Source organism: Schistocerca nitens, chromosome 2 (genome assembly GCF_023898315.1).
Source record: "Schistocerca nitens isolate TAMUIC-IGC-003100 chromosome 2, iqSchNite1.1, whole genome shotgun sequence".
In the NCBI taxonomy this organism is placed as follows: domain Eukaryota; kingdom Metazoa; phylum Arthropoda; class Insecta; order Orthoptera; family Acrididae; genus Schistocerca; species Schistocerca nitens.
This window is the reverse complement of record NC_064615.1, coordinates 437,352,333-437,376,191: the sequence shown is the minus strand read 5'-3', so window position 1 is coordinate 437,376,191 and position 23,859 is coordinate 437,352,333.

Sequence of the window (23,859 nt, the reverse complement as noted above, 5' to 3'; positions counted from 1 at the left end):
CACCAGCGATATGAGATCACTTCACTGGAGCTCAACTTCTACAAACAGGACAACTACACTGTAGTCTTACCTTTAGTTTATCTTATCTCGGGGTTCGGCTGCCCCCGGATTACGTAGTCGATAGAGCTTCTCAGTACTATCAGGATCGTCTTCTCAGACTCGCTTGCAGTAGTACGTTTTGTCATGAAAGAGTGTTTGCACATTCATTAATGCATAGCATTGATCATGATATACATACATACATTTATCACTAAATACATATATATATATATATATACATACATAACAATCAACCCTGAAAGAAAAATACATAAAATTTTATAATTGTGGCCACTGCAAATTCGGGCCCCGCGTTTTTGGGCGACAGTTTCACGTCACTACTCTCTCGAATTGTTTTTAATTGTTGCTCTTTGGTTTATTTATTTATTTTTTGATTATTGGCGTAACAACGCATATATGGAAAGAGTTACGTGAAATACTTTTAACAATGCTGTGCTTTGAATTTCTTTATCATCGTTACCTTTTTGCAAAATAAAATGTATCTATGGAAATCTTATTGTTCTGCATCTGGCCTACAATTTAAAGAACGATTTTTCTTAACTGCAACTCATGCTAAGGATCAATATAACTTCCCTACTTCATAGTTATTAAAAGTTGAAATTACTTTTAATGAACACTGATGTTACAGTTCGTATGATCGTTCAAAAACACAAGTTCGCAGTGGATTTTATTTCTTGGTGAAATACTATTTCATACCACGACTAGCCCAAGAACATGAGACTCTCATAAAAAAAATTACGTTATCACTATAAAATTTGCCAGATCAGAACGGAGCACAGCAAGATTACTATCAGATTTTGAAGGTACATTAAATTATTTGCACTGTAAATTATATCCTATCAGCAGCCCGCGTCAACCTGCAACACATCATAAAATCTGCTGATCTTCACTGCCAGCCTGGGAGCTAAAAGAAATAATATTATTTTACTATTATTTTACCGCTTCCTTGCGGTATGCTCGACTATATTGTAAGTCGTTTAAATACGCCGCGGCAGCGGCTCTTCGTTCTCCACGCAGCTCAGCACCACAGATAATATTTATATAACTGAAAAATGTCTCAACAGGATGGGATAATAGGCAAGCAAGCTTTAACAATTAATAATACAAGTTTTCATTTAAACAACTCTATTAAAACATTTAAATATCTCATTGATTACAGACCTGTGTGAATTCACACGTAATGGCGTACATTTCCCAGTCTCGACAAAAGAATGCTACATTCGCGTTCTCCACGACAACAACAGGAGATCTTACTCTCACAACTTCCAGATTAAGAAGACAAAGAATTTAATTTACATCACGCATTATATACTAGTTCCGTTTGTAATCTCTGTTCAACATTTATCTTCTGTGGCGGTTTTATTACTCGCCGACGCAGACGTTCTCAAAAATAAATAATAAAAAAAATACATAATTTTACACAATGACACAATATGATACATCTAATTTTCTAATTACTACGTAATATGTTGTTTTTGTTTCTTACTAGACGTTACAAACCTGTGCCTGAGTTTCCTGCCCAAAACTGTAAAATAACTACTGCTCTAGGTAATAAGTCATGTAGGGTTACGAAGCAAGTTTTTGTAAACATTAAAATAGGGAATGGAACCGTACAATGGCCATTCCTGGTTGTACAAAACCTTGTGACAAATTGCATATTAGGAATAGATATTATGAGCGAGAAGGACTGCATTATAGACTTCTCCAAAGGTGAATGTATTTTAAATGATAGAGGCAGTGTAATTATTATTGATTTGGACAGGAGAACTCTAAAGCATGACAAACACTGTACAGGGTACAAGGTTCAGTTAGTACTTGACAATGACATTCAAGACACGCAAACACACTCATCTCACACAGAGCTAATGGACTTGAAAACATTGCTTGATCATAAGATAAATGAAGCTACAGCTCTCAGTGTACATGAACGTATAAAACTACAGGAAGTGTTATCCAAATATTTACAAGTTTTTACCAAACGATTAGGTGTTATCAACACGTATGTCTACAAGATTGAAGTTAAGCCTCACAAGATCTTCTACCACAAGACATATAACGTACCGTTATCTCAACGACCTGCTGTGTGGCAAGAACTAAAACAAATTACAACATAGATTATAAGTAGTATAGAAATTTTCATTTCAGCGGTTCCAGTGACGCAGTTGAAGACAGAAGAACTTTTCTTTCAACGCCGCGGCACCACCGAGAAGACTGAATATTAAAGTAAAATTTATGATTACGTAGCAGTTAATGATACATAAACTTTTCACGGAACATTTGTGACTGTAGGTACCACTGACTTGGTGTGACACCTGACGAACCGACAGACGTCATCTGTGAAGCGAACTTTTACTTTGAGAAATAGATTAGACGCACATCTCTCAGCAAGAAAAGCATCTACCAGTAGCCAAGGTCACACAGACACTATACACACACGCACAAAACGCGAGGAATCGAACAGTTTTCCGTCTCTTATTATTTTGAATATTTATTGAGTAGTGAAAATGCCTGGTCTTGCCTACTGATGTAATGAATGTTGTGTCTAACCTATCTTAATTTCAGATGACATCACAAAATAAACATCGATAAAATCCCAGCAAAACCCTTAAAGAGGACGTAATTATCTGCAATTCATGTAATCAAATGTGACACAATGTAATAACCCATAGCTATGTAATAATGATGTAAACATGTTTATGTGCAACTGTATTATGTTTATGCTATGAAAATATGTGACGTGTGTATGTATGATTACTTATATTTTTTTTTCTCTTTCAATGATGTATAATGTAACTGTTACTATGTAAAAGAAATTTGAACAAAACGAGTGCCAAAAGGACATTGCATAGTGAACCATTGTTCACGGACATTAATGAACATTACTAACTCTGCAACTACGCAGAAACCTATGTGAAAGAAACTGTTAATAACATTCATTATGCATCGTACCTATGTAAACGCGATGAACCATTTCTTTGATTAATAACTACGAACATTTAGGTGAGCTATATTCAGCAAAAAACTGAAAATGTGAAGTGCATAATTCGTGCATCGTCTAGTGAAAATACTACAGTACCTAACTTCAAGATGTTAACTGGATTAAACGGACACAAAGTGCCTCTCCGGAAAACAACACGACGGGTGGAAGAATTTTGGTTGGAACTTCAGGGAATGAAATGTTCTCGAAATGTGACGGACACTCTTACCTGGACTGTCCAAGGATCCACGCCAGCTATGTGCTGTCCGAGGTTCTGCAGCCAAGCTTCCACGGAATAAAAAAAAAAAACGAACTGCACGTGGACCAATTACTAACGGGTCACGTCAGATCTGTAATAAACAATGTTTTTTAGTCACAACGAACTGCATCACAACGACTATAATGGAAATGGAAATGGACACGCTTATGTTTTAATCACGTTGTTATACAACGATGATACTAACCTGTGAAAAAATTATTGTGCAGCAGATGAATATGAACTGTAATAACGACACGATGCGAATAGGTCGACGACCTGAAACATACGGACATTTTTCTTTGAAGTATTTCAAAACAATACTATGTAACTAAGAACATTCAACAATCTGAGTTGTATTGTGATATAACAAATATTGTAAATTTAAAACTAAGTTACCTGTTATAGAATGTAGTCTTCATATGTAATCTTGGTTGAATATTTTCTTTGTGCAACTACTAAGATAAGCGCGCACACGAACAATATGAACTGCATTACTGTGCCGCGTGATCTAACTGTATGATATAACGGCACTGCCGGAGTCACACAGACTCTTCTGCGCATGCGCGCACTCTATCTGCCAACATAAGAACTTTTACGGCGCACCCGCGTCATTCAAATTTTGTATATAATGTGTATAATGTAGGTCATGTAAATAGTTGTAGATAACTTAGATTTTCTTGTGCCTTTAGGTGAATTGCTCGCCTGTAGGTGTGTCCTTTCGCCTCGCAATTCAGGGGGCAATATAAAGGCACATTTGCATGCCGTGCGTGAGTTTCCTCGGAAACGCGAAATCTTAATTAAATAAAGCCTATGGCACAGAACTGCAGCGCTATGTCGCTGATAAAACAAAAAAGGAATTACATTACTCTTATGTTTGTTTAAGAGAAGAGAGAGAGCTCAGGTAGAAGTGGTGCAAGAAGCACGTATTTTATTTTATTGTCTGGCACACCGCCATATTTTCATGTTATAGAAGAATACTGCGAGTTGCAACCACACTAGGCACTCGATTCTGTAATGAATTTATATTTATGAAAGTAAGTAGGATTATGAACTGTAGGCTATTTCACTGAATATATCTGATTTAACTAACTGTGTAACTTTTTTATGTTTAGTAGACAATCACCTCTGTACGACGTATTGGCATGGCTGGCAAATCATTGTAATATTGAGATTAGATCATGAGTCCGTACCTACCGCAGCAGTCTTTGGAAACGATTTAATTACGAAGTCCGATTATTTTAGTTTTCTTTCACGGTCAACTACGAGTTACATTGCCTTTTCCAAATAGCCATTGTCAAGCGTCTGATACCGAGTAATTAAAAGTCCACGCTCCAGATAAGGCAACGTTTATTACAACCAATCACTATCATTAATATACATACATAATATTTTATTTTATTTTATTTATTTTATAAACTGCACATACGGTTCACGTCCACGCTGTCGCGGCATGCTACCAGTGTTAAAGACTGCGATGGAGCTCCGTATACCACGGCAAACTGGCTGACACTGACGGCGGCGGTGCACAAATGCTGCGCAGCTAGCGCCATTCGACGGCCAACACCGCGGTTCCTGGTGTGTCCGCTGTGCCGTGCGTGTGATCATTGCTTGTACAGCCCTCTCGCAGTGTCCGGAGCAAGTATGGTGGGTCTGACACATCGGTGTCAATGTGTTCTTTTTTCCATTTCCAGGAGTGTAATAAGACAATATTCATAAGTGTGAGTATATTGCAGCGAAGCTACGATGAAAGTGAGTATTCAGTCCAATCATTCTCGAATTAGTGGCAGTGAATGCCAAAATTTATTTCTCCACTTCTTTGCAAAAGTTACCGGAACACATCAATTCTTCCTATTCTTTAACACAAGATCAAGACTCACTTATGCTGATATGAAACTCGTCAGAACAACAGGGGTTGAATACAATAACACGAACGCCTGTGTAGACAAGGCCTTATTACTAGGCTGCTTATAAATGATTTCAGCGAAACAGCTCGGCCGCTGCATGAACTCTTAAAGTAAGGAGCAAAATTTGAATGAGATAACAATCGAAAAGATGTGTTTCAGACTTCCAAGAGAAGATAATAAATCCATCCATTCTGCAGTATCCGCACTTCATGAAACAGTTAATAATAACCACCACCACAAACCAGGGTATACTAGGAGCCTTACTGAGTCAAGTCGAATTAAGGAAGAACCGACCTACCCATCGCCTATGCCTCCTGACTGTTAATAAAGTGGAGCAAAATTACAGTGCAGTAAACAGGAATTGTTGTGTATTGTATGGGCAGTAAAGCATTTCAAGCCATATGTTTTCAGCCGGAAGATCACTATATGGACAGATCATAAGCCACTAAAATGGAAATCGTGTATGATAGATCCGTCGTCCAACGTAATGAAGTTTAGACTGAAGCTTGAAGAATTCAACTGTGAGATTGCATAAAAAAAAAGTTGCCGATGCCCTATCGCACATAAGGGCAATACAGACTGCAGAAACAGACAATGAATACTCTTATGAGTTTCGAAGATGCACCTGCACAACGAGAGGTAAGTGAGGAAAATAAATACATAATTTTAAGCATTCCCATGACACATTAATGAGTGGGCATCAGGAATAAGTCACATGTACTAACTTGTAACGAGATACCGAACGTAATCGGGTATGATGCGAGATATTGCAGAATACATGACAAAGTGCCAAAGCTGCCAAATGAACAAAGTCATGCAACACAATCTAAAAGTGCCGCTAAAAGTAGCAATGAATTCTGAGATGCGATATCGAAATCATAGCGCCTCTGAATGGGGTGAAAAAAGGCAGCCAATACTTTCTAGCCATTCCAGGATGCATTAACACAATTTATTGTTGTAAAACCAATCGAAGTGGAGACGATTATTTGGCAGCTTGGAATGCTATCTGTTTTACTAGGTGATCATGGAAGTATCTTCGTGAATGGCACCATGAAAACAATGTGCAGTCTTCTTAAAATCCATATGATGGAGATTATAGCTCACTACCCGGAGAGCAGTGGGGCTTTAGAAAGCTAACTTAGATACTTAGTGGAGCACCTATGGCATTATATCAGCAAGGCACAATATGAGTGGAACACGTGGAAGGGTACATTATGTTGTGTTTGTGTATAATACCACACGTCATACAGCGACAGGAATATATTGTAGTTGTGCACTGAACGAAGATCCTGCCAGAACAATATACACTCCTGGAAATGGAAAAAAGAACACATTGACACCGGTGTGTCAGACCCACCATACTTGCTCCGGACACTGCGAGAGGGCTGTACAAGCAATGATCACACGCACGGCACAGCGGACACACCAGGAACCGCGGTGTTGGCCGTCGAATGGCGCTAGCTGCGCAGCATTTGTGCACCGCCGCCGTCAGTGTCAGCCAGTTTGCCGTGGCATACGGAGCTCCATCGCAGTCTTTAACACTGGTAGCATGCCGCGACAGCGTGGACGTGAACCGTATGTGCAGTTGACGGACTTTGAGCGAGGGCGTATAGTGGGCATGCGGGAGGCCGGGTGGACGTACCGCCGAATTGCTCAACACGTGGGGCGTGAGGTCTCCACAGTACATCGATGTTGTCGCCAGTGGTCGGCGGAAGGTGCAAGTGCCCGTCGACCTGGGACCGGACCGCAGCGACGCACGGATGCACGCCAAGACCGTAGGATCCTACGCAGTGCCGTAGGGGACCGCACCGCCACTTCCCAGCAAATTAGGGACACTGTTGCTCCTGGGGTATCGGCGAGGACCATTCGCAACCGTCTCCATGAAGCTGGGCTACGGTCCCGCACACCGTTAGGCCGTCTTCCGCTCACGCCCCAACATCGTGCAGCCCGCCTCCAGTGGTGTCGCGACAGGCGTGAATGGAGGGACGAATGGAGACGTGTCGTCTTCAGCGATGAGAGTCGCTTCTGCCTTGGTGCCACAATCAGGACTGCATACGACCGAGGCACACAGGGCCAACACCCGGCATCATGGTGTGGGGAGCGATCTCCTACACTGGCCGTACACCACTGGTGATCGTCGAGGGGACACTGAAAAGTGCACGGTACATCCAAACCGTCATCGAACCCATCGTTCTATCATTCCTGGACCGGCAAGGGAACTTGCTGTTCCAACAGGAGAATGCACGTCCGCATGTACCCCGTGCCACCCAACGTGCTCTAGAAGGTGTAAGTCAACTACCCTGGCCAGCAAGATCTCCGGATCTGTCCCCCATTGAGCATGTTTGGGACTGGATGAAGCGTCGTCTCACGCGGTCTGCACGTCCAGCACGAACGCTGGTCCAACTGAGGCGCCAGGTGGAAATGGCATGGCAAGCCGTTCCACAGGACTACATCCAGCATCTCTACGATCGTCTCCATGGGAGAATAGCAGCCTGCATTGCTGCGAAAGGTGGATATACACTGTACTAGTGCCGACATTGTGCATGCTCTGTTCCCTGTGTCTATGTGCCTGTGGTTCTGTCAGTGTGATCATGTGATGTATCTGACCCCAGGAATGTGTCAATAAAGTTTCCCCTTCCTGGGACAATGAATTCACGGTGTTCTTATTTCAATTTCCAGGAGTGTATATGATTTTGTGTTGGAGTTGTTTTTTCTTTAAAAAACCGCAGTGAATGCAGCAATGTATGTGGGAGTATGGCAGGTAACGAAAATTGTAGAGTAAGGAATATTTTGATCGAAACCAAAATCTGAAGCAGTTTAAGGTCTAAGACAAGATCTCGTACAATGCGTGTGCGTGACCGGGTAGATTGAAGAAACTAGATAATGTATGGAGAGGACCTTTTATGGTCGTGCGAACACTGAGGCAAAATATAGTCATTCACATTAAGAGAAATAATGACCTGGTTGTTTTTGCAAGTAACCTAAAGGAGTTCTTATAAATGTGCCAAATAATACTACATATTGGACGAGCAAGATACTTCGTATTTCAATATTAAAATAGAACCTGTGGAAGAAGAACAGACACAAGTGCTTCAACTAACAAACAGGTCACAGTAAGTTAACCAGCTTAATTACACAGTAGTTACTCTGACACGAAACAGTAGAGGCGGGAATGGGAAAGCTACACAGATAAATTAACGAATACACCAACAGTACGGACCAAAGGGCACCACAATTAGCTGCAATGACTGTAATGAAAGAACAACTGATTCAGTTAACAGCAATATTTAGCAAACTAGAGCACGAGCACGATCTGTTAATCTCCACGCTAGTAAACGAACAAAAGGGAATATTAGAACCACATTCAATTAATCCAGTGCAACTCGTACAATATTTACTATTAATGAGAGATAACTTGAGAAATAAGAAATTCCTATAACACTCACTGATCAAAATGCTTATCAGCTACTCAGGATTATTAACTAGATGTATCCTTGTCAGGTCATATATTGAGCTATGTCCTGAATGTGGCCGTTGGAGAAAGAATGTATTCAGTCTATATGGAGTGTTACTATAGACAGGAGAAATCTATGCCTGAAAAGATTGTACATTTATATGGCTCCATAAAGATATTTCCATATCATAGTCCAAACTAAACGACAATGTATTAAATTGGGAGGAGAACAATTAAATTGTAAGGAACAGGCAAAAAAAACGAAATATATGAAAAAAGTTATTTGCTAATGTTCACATACGAGCATGAAACATGGGCTGCTATAATATTGCAATCTTCGTGAGTAGTTCCAAAACCCTGCACACAGAAAATTGTCATATTAAATGAGAGCATTTGAACGTTTCTACGTAATGATGAATGGTTATTTGCAGCCCCTAAAGGTGAGGGTGTTACCTTCTTGTCCCATGATAACAAACTAAGTGCAAGGACTATGGATTTCATAGTTTCATTCAGTCAGAACAAATAATCGGGTTGAATGCAACGAGTGAAGATGTCGTGCCTGAACTGAACTTAGATATCGATTGCTGCATCAAGGGGCAGGAAAAAAAGAATGTTTACGAGATTAATTTACATTTACTAGTAGAGCCCAATGTATAACATTTAGACTGTCTCGAGGTAGCATGGCATAAACTAAGTGAAACTGAGACGAGAAAAAAGCATTCGAAGAAAGGAATCATTTTGCTGACTTTCACATCTCACCGTATCCCTTTGCCATCTACAGTGGAGTTTTATTTGTTGTCATAAAGTTTGCGTTTTGATTATGTCAGTGCTGCGAGTGCTGTTGTGGTTTTCTTGTTGGTTTAGGTTATTATGTAGCTGCTGGCTTTCTCCTTTTAGGTGTAGCTGAGTCAGAACACTTTACAAGATTTGTCACCCAACGTAACACCTGACGTACTCAATTTTTTCTTTTAATCCGGTTGCCGTAGTTGATTCTCTTGAAGTAGAAGTCCTACTAATCAGTGACTCTGAAATCTCTAGGGTAGATGAGAAAAGGCTTGACTTCTTCACGTTCTGGAGCTGTTACTGGAGAACAGAAGATATTTTTTTTCTCATATCACGAGAAAGCACGTCCACTACGTTCCTTTTACAGATACATATTTCCCTGAGGGGGTATACAGGCCATTACAGTGACTCATGAATTTGAGTAGAACGCAACTTTTTATGGCAGATGTTGAAAATACCGCTTCAGTTGTAAATTACTTTATTTTGGTTGTGTGAAAATAAAGTAATTTACAACTTAAACGGTATTTTCAACTTCTGCTATAATGCTCAGTTGCATATGTTTTTTCCAACAGGATGGTTTGCAACTTCTCATACTACATACGCCACGAAGGCTCAACGTGACCATCAAGCCTTCCCGCCGTTTGTTTTCATTCTTTGAGAGCGTGGTTGTTCTTTGACGGCCAAGTCACCGCCAACACGCAACACCAAAACGCAAAAGACCCCGCCCACAGCAGGTGAAGCTGTTTATTTATGCCACCTCTTGCCGTTTTCTTATATTCCACACTTCCCTATTAATGTCTGTAAGTACGAAAAAACACACCCGCGCGCAGTATGTGTTCCGCGACTTACTCCGTGCTTGATATTAATCTATCACGTCCACCTTTCCTTGCACTACACAAGTAGTGTGAAATATCTCTTACTTAAACGGCATGTAGCACTTCACTGTCGAGACAGTATTTGATTTTTTGGAGGCATATGCCAGACGACTATTGTGACAAATTGTGAAGTGCAGAAATTCTGGGAGTACATAAATTTAGTGTAGAAGGCCCTTAAGTTGGTTGGTGGAACCAAGACCCTTATGTACGAAGTTACATGAGGGTGAGGCACCCACATCATAAACGAGTAAGCTTACACATTTGTATAGAAGTGAAAGCGAAAGTCCAGAACTTAAGCTAGCCACCCGTAAAGACAGAAGATAAAATATAACCAGAAGTGAATGTAAGAAATATTTTACCAAATCTACAATCAAGAACATTCCCTCAAACAACAAGAAGTGGAAAGAGAAACATGTTACAACAGATGTACACATACGTGTATAGGTGTTTGTGTTTGTTTCTTTTGAATTATTATGTAGTCATTGTAAAACAGTGCTGAATAAACTATTCTAACAATTTCTATATAAGCCAATGTCAAACATGCTACACTCTCATTTAATAAAGCTATGAGGATATGAGTGTATCGAAATTATAAGAAAAATGTGTGTGGACTAATAATAAAACTGATGTATGTACGTTATAATAAGAGTGGTAATATTACACATAGGTGCCTGTATTTTGTACGAGGTATAATTAACCCTTTCTAAAACTTGCAAGAATAAATTATGACTTTTTCCTTTCACCAAAATTTTAGCTAATAAGCATTATTGTAAAATACCTATTTGATTAAGCAAAAGAAGTACAAAAATATACTGAGATCGCACGAAACATAAAGTCACCAATAAGACAATACAATACATTGTCTAATACAGAGCAGGAAACCCGTCGGCATTCAAAACAGTTTACAGTCGTCTCTTAATGGATAAATGCGGGACCTGTATGAGTCGGCAGGTAATCTTATACCATTTCTACTGCAAAATAATGGAAGATCACGTAACGATGATGAAGTTGTACAGCGATTACGCAATCATCTCTCCAAAGCAGACCACAAAGGCTCAACAATAGAGATATCTACTGTGATGGCCGGTGGATAGGCGAGAAATCGCCCTTGTGCTCACAAAACTTGTCATGGACGATGCGAACTGTGTGAACAACAGCTCTTTCGTGTTGCAACGCAGCATCTACATTGGGGAACAGACATTGAAACATGGAATGGACCCAATCGGTCAAAATGGTCACATAATCCTTGGCAGCTATGAGACGTTGCTGAATAACCACGAAGTCGGCAGACTACTACGTTGTGCATACCTATCGGAAATGAGCCTCAAGCTTTCCTCCAACCTTTCAGCAACTATATCGTTTAGGTCGGCGAGTCTGCGAAAGAAAAAATTATTAATTTATGGTACTTTTAGAATACGGTCTCTACCATTACTAACTCGCACCAACCGTGTACTTCAATTTCCCTAGAGAATAAACAACTTTTAACAGCAACAAACAGACCACCGCTTACTGAATTTAATCTGCGCTGTAGCTGATAACTTATCACAAGTTGGAAATTTGGTTCTGTTGAGAAAAAGTCATAATTCTTCTGCAGAGGACTGAAAATAGTATCAGATTGTTTCCTTTCCTATTCGGAAGCTGCGTAGATTTACCGATATTGTTGCAGCATGCAATATTTTGTGTACAAATAGCATACCTGAAATTGAGGCTATGTACTTTTTGTAGAATTTTGTTTTGCAACTCCTTATTTATTACACATAGTTCAGAAGCTATGCATCAGTTGAATCTGTAACTTGTAGTATCACCTTTATTCATTATCTTGTGTATTTCTGTAGTCAATCATGGAGCAGGAGCGCTCTTTACATTCACACAGCGTTCAGGGGCACGTTTACCGTACAATGCAATAAGTTTGCGCCTGACGTCCTGGGCTTTATCGTCAAATATCAACTCCTTGTTTATACCCCACAATGAAATAGATGGGCAGTCCCTTTACAGGGAATCATGGTTAACTGGTTTAGCTTTTTATGGGTTATTAGGTTGTCTGCTTGGAGTATATTCAGATTACCACATCAAGAGCTGAAAGTCCTGGAACGGAAGTCTAACAGTCGCTAATTACTATATCTGTATTTTCTAACACTACTACATGTATAAGGACGCGGGCTGTGTGGTGTGTGGTGGATTGATACGGAAGCCTAATGCACATATAGTTAGAAAGGAAGCCTCCTTAAATATTCTGCAGAGAGAGATTTTAACCACACGTCTATACTTGTACCTCGCGCAGCGATTGTATGCTCGCACTGTGCCACTAGCGAGGACAAGACTAATTGACAGGAGACTACGGAACTGATTTTGCGTGGTTTACGAAAAACTTCAACTAAAAACAACTTATTAGTAACATTCTAGTTAGGCACATTATAAAAACTAAAGCTCAGCTTGTCTTTCACCACTTGCATCCGATGTATTCAATATCTTCGGTTTTAGTTCAGAGTAAACATAGTCCCACGTCATCCCAACGAAGAGTTACGCGGTCAGCCTTGAGAAGCATTTTTATGTGTTTGTTTGTTTATTTGAGATCGGTCTTCTGACTCGCCCGCCCCGGATTCCTGCCCTATGCTAACTTCTTCATCTCAGAGTAGCACTTCCAACCTACGTTCTCAATTATTTGCTGGATGTACTCCAATCCCTGTCTTCCTCTACAGGTTTCACCTTCTATAGCTCCTTACACCTAGTAGACTTCTCTTGGCCAAGAACGCCCTTTTAGCCAGTGCTAGTCTGCTTTTGATATCCTTCTTGCTCCGACAGCCATGGGTTATTTTGCCGCCTAGGCTGCAGAATTCGTTAACTTCATCTGTTTCGTGATCACCAATCCTGATGTCAGGTTTTTTGTGTTCTCACTTCTGCTACTTCGGATTACTTTTGCGTTTGTTCGATTTATTTGGAATCCAAATGTACATTTTTAGAAATTTCTTTCTCAACATATCTTCTGTGTTTCACTTCTTTTGACCAGAAATGCCCTTTTTGCCTCTGGTAGATCTGCTTCTTATATCCTCCTTGCGCTCCATGATGGGTTATTTTGCTGCCTAGGAAGCAGAATTCCTTAACTTCATCTACTTCGCGAGCACCCATTTTGATGCTAAGTTTCTCGCAGTTCTCACTTTTACTATCTCTCATTAATTTACCTTTCTTCGATTTATGCTCATTCCATTTTCTGTACCCATTAGATTCTTCATTTCATTCAGGAGATCCTGTAATACTTCTTCACTTTCACTGAGAATAACAATGTCATCAGCAAATCTTATCAATGATGTCCTTTTACCTCGAATTTTAATTTCACTCTTGAACCTTTCGATAGCCTTTCATCTTGAATTTTAATTTCACTCTCAGACCTTGCTTCTATTTCCGTAATTACTTCTTCGATGTGTAGCTTGAATGGTTGGGGAAAAAGACTTCATCACTGGTTTACATCCTTTTCAATCCGAGCACTCGGTTTACGTCTCTTACTTTTGTTATTCCCTCTTGTTTCTTGTACACATTGTTTATTACTCGTCTTCCCCTACAGCTTAAACCTAGATTTTTGAGAATTTATAACATCTTGCACCATCTTACACTGTCAAACACCTTTTCGAGGTCGACAAATCCTGTGAACAAGTCTTGATTTTTCTTAAGTTTTGCTTCAACAATGGCTTTTCTGGTGCCATTCACTTTCCTAAAACCAAACTGATCATCATGAAGCAGATCTTCAGCTATCCTTTTCATTCTTCTTGTCGGAAGCTTAGATGCATGAGCTGTTAAGCTGATTATGGGATAAATTTCGCACTAAATTTTCACTCAAATATCTTTCAGCCATCTGATTTTGAATTTTTATTTTACTCATCCCCCTTATCAAGGTGTAGAGAGATTCTCACATCATACCCAGTCAAAATAGGAGCCAGCAATCAATAAGTGGTAACCGTAGATTTTTGACACAGTCATCACTTCAAGATGGCGTAATATATTGCCGAAACTGGTTGCTAATTGGAAATTAGATAACAATCGGAAATTAGAAGGCTGAAAGAGATTTGATTCGACACTCTGTACATAACATCAGTGGTCCCGCAGCCATCTGTGTGACTATGGACATACAGAGACAATTATCGCAATTGTCGTTTTTATGGTCTTCGGAACTCTGTGTATGATGTTTTTCTGAAAGTCAGATGGTGTATCGCCAAATTCATACATTCTACACGCCACTGTGAATAGTCGCTTAGTTGTCACTTCCCTCAATGCTTTTAGAAATTCTCATGGATGTTATCTATAACTTCTGTTTTATTCGAGGTAAGTCTTCCAAAGCTCTTTTTAATTCTGACGCCAATACTTTATCCCCTATCTCTTCTATATCGACTTCTGTTTTTTCACCTGTCACGTTATCAGACAATTCTTCCCCATCATAGAGACCTACATGCACTCTTTCCACATATTCGCTTCTCCTCAGCATTTAAGAGTGAAATCCCCATTGTAATCTTAATGTTATGACCGTTGCTATTAATTTCACCGAAGATTGTTTATACTTGTCTGTATGCTGAGTTAATCCTTCCGACAATAATTTTCGATTTCTTCACTTTTTTTTCAGCCATATCGCCTAAGATTGCCTGCACTTCATTTTTATTTCATTTTTAAGTGACTTGTATATCTGTATTTCTGAATTTCTCTGAACATTTTTGTACTTCCTTCTTTCGTCGTTCAACTGAAATATGTCTTGTGTTACCCATGGCTTCTTCACCGTTACCTTTTTTGTACCTATATTTTCCTCCCAATTTCTATAACTGCACTTTTTAGAGATGTCCATTCCTCTTCAACTGCACTGCCTACTGAGCTCTTCATTATTGCAGTATCAGTAGCCTCAGAGTACTTCAATTATATCTTCTCATTCATTAGTACTTGTGTATTCCACTTCTTTGCACATTGATTTTTCCTGACTAGTATGTTAAACTTCAGGCTACAATTCGTCACTACTAAATTGTAATCTGAGTATGTATATGCTCCTCGGTACACTTTAAAATCCAGTACATGATGTCTGAATCTCTGTCTGTACATGTCATCTAACTGCAATCTTCCCATATCTCCTGGCCATATCCTCCGCCTCATTTGATTCTTGAACAGAATATTCGCTATTACCAGCTGAAATTTATTGCGGAACTCAATTAGTATTTCTCCTGTCTTTATTTCTAGTACCAAGTCCACATTCTGTTGTAACCCTTTCTTCTACTGCTTCGTCTGCAAGCGCACTCCAATCCGCCACGACTATTAGATTTTCATCTCCCCTACGCACTCACTTAGCCTTTCAATTTCGTTATATACTTTCACTGTCTCTTCATCTTCTGCTTGCGAAGCACAAACTGTGAAAAAGAAATAAGAGGATGATATGTTTGGTCTGTAAGGAAAAAATATCTTGGGAATGTAGCTGAAGGGACAGGTCGTAAAGTTCATCGAAGTCAGCCTTGAACGACCGCTCGTTGGCGTGAGCGACAAGCACTCGCAAGGACATCCCATTGTGGCCGCCTGGGAGCTGACCTGCGCTGCTCATGTTGAGGAGTGGCGGCTTATATCGCTCCTGTCTGGAGCCTGTGTATCAGGAGAGTGACTCATGCACGCACAGTGACAGATGGTCTGAAGCGGGTTCAGTCGAGTACGTAGTTCTAATTTTCATCTGCTGGAGGACGGTAGTGCACAGAGACGTTCAAGAAACAAGTGAAGAGAATGTTTTTGTGTATTGTTCTGTTTATTTCTTGAAGGATTTTTTGTTTATTTATGTTTGTACAGGTTTGTACATGTTTTTAGTAATGTGAATGATGCGTGAATGTGATCTGAAATAAATATGCAGATCATTGTTTTACTGATGAATGCTGTACGACCTTGTGTGAGAAAGTCTTACAGTCTGAATGCAGATATGTTACGTAAGTTTATGGTAAAAGGAAAGTTAAGTCGAATACAAATGAAACTAGTTAATAACATGAAGTATAAACAAAATATCAGAATGTTAAATATTTATTTCGGGAAAAAGTACAGTTCGAAAGTGTCTTATTTGTTGATTGGTTATTCATGGAAAGCGCGGACTGACGTAGGATAATAATGTTTTTCTATTGGCTTTAAAGAAAACTGACCAATCAGAACAGTGTATTCTTCGCTCGTCTTTTCTCATGGTGATATAGAATGCTAACAGCAGTCTAAAAGAGTCGGAGCCCAGGCTTTCAATAGTACGGTCGTGTGTAGTATGTGCTCCGAAGGAAGTTATAATGTGCCGGTTTTAATTCTTCTACATGTTTCAAAAGTGTTTTAAAGCGAAGGCATATTTATTCCGGTGTGGTTTTTAGAATGTACGTGTTGTTTAAGTAATTTTGTGTATGAGAAAAAGACAGTAATTCCTCGTGGCATATTGAGCAAATCGGTGACTGAAAACTTGAGTGCATTAGACACCTATAAACTTAATAATATGGCGAGAATTTTATTTTAAGAACAGTCCGTGCTTAGTAGCTGTTCAGATTTCGGGAAATACGTTACCATAAACTTGCAAACGTGAATGAAATGGTTTGTGCATGACTGTGTTAAGATTAGCAAGGGCTTGACAGCGAACGTGTAGATTATCAAGGTTTAGAACATACCGAAGTGTTGCCAGTATTTTCACCTTTCATTAACAATTAAGACCTTTTCCAGATTCTTGGAATCCTTACGTTTTGTGCAGCCTGGTGCGAGTTGCAGTAAGGTTGGTTTCTGCCCGGCTTTCCTACCGGCGATCTGCTGCAGCGAGTTCACAGGTAGGTGCAGGTAAAGGGCGAAAGGAACCGCACCGCTGCACTGTCTACCACTTGAAGACTTTCTCGAGGCAGACAGTCTGCAGTTGTGACCGAAGTTAGGATTGTCATGGTCGTCTGCAGCGGAGTTATTGTGAATTTTATACCTGTAACTTCTGTTAGTTTCATTGCTTCTAGTTTTTCTTTGTGTGATACCTTTGGTCAATGATAGACTGGATAACAGAAAATATCGAAAAGGGGTGAATCCTTAATGACAGGGAGTAGTTCTCAACAAGGTGGAAAAATGGCTGCCACTCTGAGTTTCTCTTTCCGTTGTAAGAAACATTTAAGAAATGGCAGAGGGCAAGAGTTCATTAAAACATATTATAGGATTCACAAAGAAATTATACAGGAGCTACAGGATGCTGTCAATAGATATAATCCGAAATCGGCTGAAGCCCAAAGACTTAAAAATTCAAAATATTAAAATTTTTTAAATGCCAAAGGACTTACGTGAAACAGTATTTTAAACTAGGCTGAAGGCCTTATAAGCAAAACAATTCTAATTTTTAAAAAAAATCGGCTAGAAGTGACACAAGTACAAACAACAAGAACAAATTTTAAAAAATATAGGGCAGTACACCCAAGGGCGCTCAGATGTTCGAGAGTCGGGCAGGAATTCAAACACCAAAGCTCGCTTAGGTGAGACAGGCTGTCGGGCCAGCCATTCACGATCCGACGACAACCCAACCGACCGACAGTCAACGGACCTACCGACAAGATGACTTCCACTTAACCCAACCAGGGCACAATAGGGAGTTCAACGGAACAACGTAGAAGATATTGATGCCCACAACCAATCACACATGGAACTGTTAAACTACACACCGTGCTGGGCAGCAACAACATGATGAGGAAACTATACTGCCTGAAATTCACGTCAACAGCCAGGGCAGGTAACCGGAACGTTAACGGCCACAAGGCAGAAGATTCCGCTTGTGCACTTGAATTCAGATAACCAAATACAGTGAAACTCCACTGGAGGGTGGCTAGAATTTTCCAACTTGAAAACCACATTGTTGCTCAAGGGAACATCCCAACAGCTGACAACTAACTCCAAACGACACAATGTGAACAGTCTTGACTTGCTGGAAGGTTACATCAAAGCTCAACTTTCGTGTCCAGGGTCGGTGAGCCACAGACCTCGTGGCAATGGGAACAGCACCACACACTCCCACATCGCGTAGAGAACGCCACCGGGCCCAGCCAAACTACGCCCCGCCGAGAATTCCTTGCTGCTCCAAGCCAACCGAGCGACTGCTGCACATCAGCACGGAGACAACACTAAAATAACTGAGCAGTCGACATCACAGGCTACACACAATTTCACAAACACTTAGACGAAGAACGCAACCAATGCTAAAAGCAGTGACTGTGCAATCACAAGCACGGACCACGAGTTGAGACAGACACCACCAACCCATAAGCGATCGGCGACCAAATACACGTCGTCCGATAAGACGCCCAACCGACGATCAACCAAGACCGTCCCCACTCAAGCCATGTGTGCCGGAAACGGTCGGGCGAGTCATGGCTATCCGAGCCTCACTGCTACTCCAACCCGATCGAACTTCTGCCGTGTTCCAACTGTCTGACTGCCAGTTCCGAACCCCACTGCTGGCGCGTTCCAACTGACTTCGCGATACACAACGACCAGGAAGTAATAGTAGTCTGCAATGATAATACGGCAGGGCTTATATCGATAAGCGCTGCTGCTGCTGCTGCTGCTCACGGGAAGGCAAAGCAGCAACTCGGTGACACAAGTAATTGAAACTAACATAACGAAGTGGCAGTACAGCAAAAAACAGGATGTTAAATAACAGATGGCATAGACACGAGCCGCGCACGACTCATGCATATTTTAACTTCTCACAAATAAAATAATCTGCAACTGTTGAGCAGTGAAATACAAACAGGAAGAAAAAGAGAACTATGGGCTTAAAAAGGCAAATTGAGCGGACTGTTGTAAACATAATAGGTCAATACCAACTAGACTGCCATATGAATACATAAAAGATAAAAAACTTAAAGTTTGTAGTATAACGAAGTAAAATAATATACAGTGAACAAAAAGAAAAGGTGTGAGTTTGTATGTCTCTTGACATTACACATAATTCCATTTAGTACAGCTATGTTTTTTTACTGATTTCTCCTCTTCTGCTGTTTTCACCACACCATACAGTCCTTAGCCTGAGGGACATGTTGGCGTGTGGATGAGCTTTTGGATAGAGCAATCTCGCAGTTCTGTCAACAGGTGATATTAGGGAGTGTACTACCTGCAGAACAATTGACAGGCTTGCACCTAAAGACCCACTTTCATTAGTACAGTGCCTGGGAGGTCAGTATACCAGGCGGTATCTGGTGATCACAAACATCTAGACTTGTAACGTTCCCTGGCAACACACACACTATTAATAAACTAAAATTTAACTGTACTATATACGCCGCTATGAAGCAATTTGTGTATACTTTAATTATTTAACAAAAAATATTACTTAATTTTGTGTAAAGGACATTCGTTATTATTGTAATATTTTCTGTAGTAATATTCTCAATGTATTTATGATTGTAATATTTCTATACTCACAATGTAATTGCGAAATGTGTCATTATCTGCGATAACAAAAATGTAAAATTTAGCCGCAGAGGAAAGTAATGTTGTAAGATTACAAAGAGATGTTAATGGTCAGCAGTAGTATAAAAGGCACCACGTAGTGTATATTCTTTGTCGTCTTCCTCGAGAGCTGAGAGTGAGAGGAAGCTGTTACGTAGCATTTTATGAATGGGTAGACTTCTTTTGTCTGTATCTAGATTTAGCCGCCATTAGAGGAGAAATTACAAACTAATGTAAGTTGAATTATTGTTGTGGTCTAAATACATTATAATTTATCAAAAGTGTGTATTACTAATGTAAATTAGCTTGCCCATGTCATCTATAATATTTCTTTAAAGAATTTTCAGCATTTTTAGCGGTGTTGCTGGGCTGTGCCGCGATCGAACGATTTGCAGCGGCGGCACATTTAAAAAATTGTTCCGCTAAGAAAAATTAAACAAACCCGTAAATCGGGAGCAGATAAAAAAAAAGAATTGAATTAAGAAAATGTTTTTCTTTTACAGCGATCCTGAGACTGACGGAATTATTTACTAGTTTCACATTTGTGCATTCATAGGCGGATAGTTAACGTTGAAATTTAACAATTTTGGTTCTTTCAAATAACTTAAATGTATAGTGAAGTGTGTTTTATCAATGATAATTAAACGTCGGCTTGGCAATATTTAACCATTTTCTGCTAATAGAGACAGTCTTGTGTTCCATAGCTAACGCCGGGAAAGAATTCAGTAAATATTAAAAAAAAACACTGCATTTAGAAAATGTGTGCCAAGGCCGAATTATGTAAAGGATTTAATTCTCAACTAAATATTCTTAATCAGTTAATATGAATTCACGTAATTTTAAATGTTCTTAATTCTGTCTAAATGAATTTTTATTACCACACGTAAATAAGAGGTTCTACAACAAAGTTCGTACGTACAGAAGGAAATGGCTGGCTCTGAGCACTATGGGACTCAACTGCTGAGGTCATTAGTCCCCTAGAACTTAGAACTAGTTAAACCTAACTAACCTAAGGACATCACAAACATCCATGCCCTAGGCAGGATTCGAACCTGCGACCGTAGCGGTCTTGCGGTTCCAGACTGCAGCGCCTTTAACCGCACGGCCACTTCGGCCGGCTCGTACAGAAGGAAAGAAAGGCAAATTAACTAAAAACAAATTTTAAAAAAGGTAACTGATTTTTTTCTTTAATGTAATTTCATTAAATTGGCGCCCAACGTGGGGCTCGAATATGCAGTGGCCACAAAATACCCATGAGATAACTAGGGAATTATTGTAGTCGAACTTTGTTGGAGAACAACTAATATTTTTTTCATGTATTGTATGTATTGCCTAACCAATATTGTGTGGTAATACCTGTATATGATTTTTTGCATGAGAACACTATATACCCAGAGGAAAGCTGAAGAAGAGAGCTCATTATATCGAAAAATTAATTACCTACCACAATACCAGGAGGCAGCTGTACCCAAGATAGATCACCATAAGGTAAAGCTACAGTGTAGTTGTCCTGTGGGTAGTAAAGTAGCCTCAGTGCAGTGTTCTCGGATCATTAGTGGTGTGCTTGTTGTTAGTGTTCTTTTTTTAAAAATAACAGGACATTTGAGTAGTTAGTCAATGTAGTATATAATAAGTGTGTTTCAACAAATGACCATTTCTTGTGTGATTATGTCAGTGAAACTTGAGTGTTAGGATATTTAGTTCAGATTTTGTTTCTTTTGTTGACTATGGTTAGATTGCGTAGTCAGAAAGATATAAACATGGATAATGAACAGCAGTTAGCAAACAGTGATACCGAGTTAGAAAGTGGGACACAAAGTAATGTTAGTGGCGTAGTTCAGGAAGTACAATGTGAGAATCTGGGGGCAGAAGGGCAAGAAATGTTGCCACTGCCAGCCAGTGATTCAGTTGAAGGTAGAAATACTGTACCACCCACAAGCACTAGACACGGACCAGAGAGTGGTGAGGTGTCAGAAGTGCAATCATTAAGAGTTATGTTCGAGCGCATGCTCAATTTCCAAGCTACGTTTGTGCATGAACAAGCAGAGCGTGATCGACGCCAGCATGAGTGAGATTTGCAGTTAATGCAAGCCGGCCGCGGTGGTCTCGCGGTTCTAGGCGCTCAGTCCGGAACCGCGCGACTGCTACGGTCGCAGGTTCGAATCCTGCCTCGGGCATGGATGTGTGGGATGTCCTTAGGTTAGTTAGGTTTAAGTAGTTCTAAGTTCTAGGGGACTGATGACCACAGATGTTAAGTCCCATAGTGCTCAGAGCCATTTTTGAGTTAATGCAATCTTTGGAAGCTATGCAAAGTGAGATTGTTAGTTTGAAACAAAACTATGAAACCATACCCAAAGCGGTGCAAGAACTGAGCGAAAGAGTAGATAATATCCAGGTGGCTAACGCCAGTATCGTGGGTGAAATCAGTGTACTGGCTAACAGGATGGAACAATTAGAAATTGACACAAATCAAGTAATTGAAAACAAAATGTCCGAACAAGTGCACAATATTGAAAACCAATCTATAAAACAAATAGACGACACGGTGCACGCCGCGATTGAGGCCAAAGGCGTGGGCGCCAATGCGGAAATGCAGGACCTAAACAAGGCGGTGCACACTGACATTCCGCTGTGACAGCGGAATGTCAATCGTCGTCTTGCGGAGTTGGCAAACAGTTTGCTGCACGGCGACGCACAGGCACGCCAGCTAGGTCCACCAATAATAGGCCTATAAATAGAGCAGTAAAAAATTGCGACTGCGAGACAGAACAGGCAGCCAATGTTAGCGAAACAAACAAATGTCACTCCAAAATAGTGATTGAAGAAAGCCTGATTAAAAACCGACAGTTTCACATCTTTACAACGGAGAAGAAATCTGTTCACCCTGTAGTGTTTATCAAGGGATTTATAAACATTTTGCCTAGCGTTTGGAGTCATACACAAAAAATACAGTTCGTTATGTCTTACATACAAGGAGATGCTGCATTATGGGCAACCGAAGTAGCTGACAGTTGCGACACATATGAGCAATTTGAAAAGACATTCTTGGCCAAATATTGGTCAACATGTATTCAGGAGAGATTACGGAAAGAGGTATATAATCCAGAGCCGTATTCTCCACGATTAGGCAATTTGCGAAAATATTTTGAGAAATACATTAAGACCCGTTACTGGGAGGAGCAGATTTCATCCCGGGATTTGATCAGACTTTTGAAATCACACTTGCCGATACACGTAAAGGAAAAACTTATACACGTACCGCAGAACGACATTGAACATTTCTTGTCTGTTCTGGACTCAATTGACCTGATTGAGGAGGATGTTAAGGCAGCCTCTGAACAGGCTAGAAGTAACGGAAACGGTTACAGAAATGGTCGAAATAACACGCCTCCACCAAATAATAGAAACGGCGGAGGTAACAATAGGAGACAAGATTATGTACAAAACGTGAATAGAGGTAGAGTCCGGAACGGCAATAGGCCGCCGGTGAATAATGACCGGAAAAGGACGTCAGAAGAACGATATGAAACAGGCCCACCAAGCAATAGTAGATGGAAAAATGCCAGGGGGCCGTGGAACACTAATACATATAACGATGCAAACCGAACTTGGCCACAGAACCAGAGGCCCAGTCCGGACCGGCAAAACAGTGAAAGATATGACAATAACCGACCGCCACCACAAAATGCGCCAATTGCGCAACCGTGGCGGCCGACGCAACACAACTTACACATAGTGGAGGTCAGCGACACAGAGCAGCCACACCCATCCACCAGTAATAATCCAACAAACTAGATTCAGCCGAGATACGCTCTCCATCGTCGGCTGAGGTTTGGAGTGAGAGCAGCCCGACACAGAACAAAACATCGAGAATCTGTATCCTCAGGTATAATGACGGGGTACAGATGGGACATGAATTAATAACTGAACCACCCACGTGCATAAAGGAGCACAAAGACAAAGTACAAGCGATAATAGAGATCAAAATTAACAATATTGATGTGCAAGCAATCGTAGATACAGGTACTACTGTCAGTGTCATGAGTATGGACTTATTCAGAGTACTGAGGAAAGAAAAGCGTATGCTGACTTTTCCTGTGAACAAT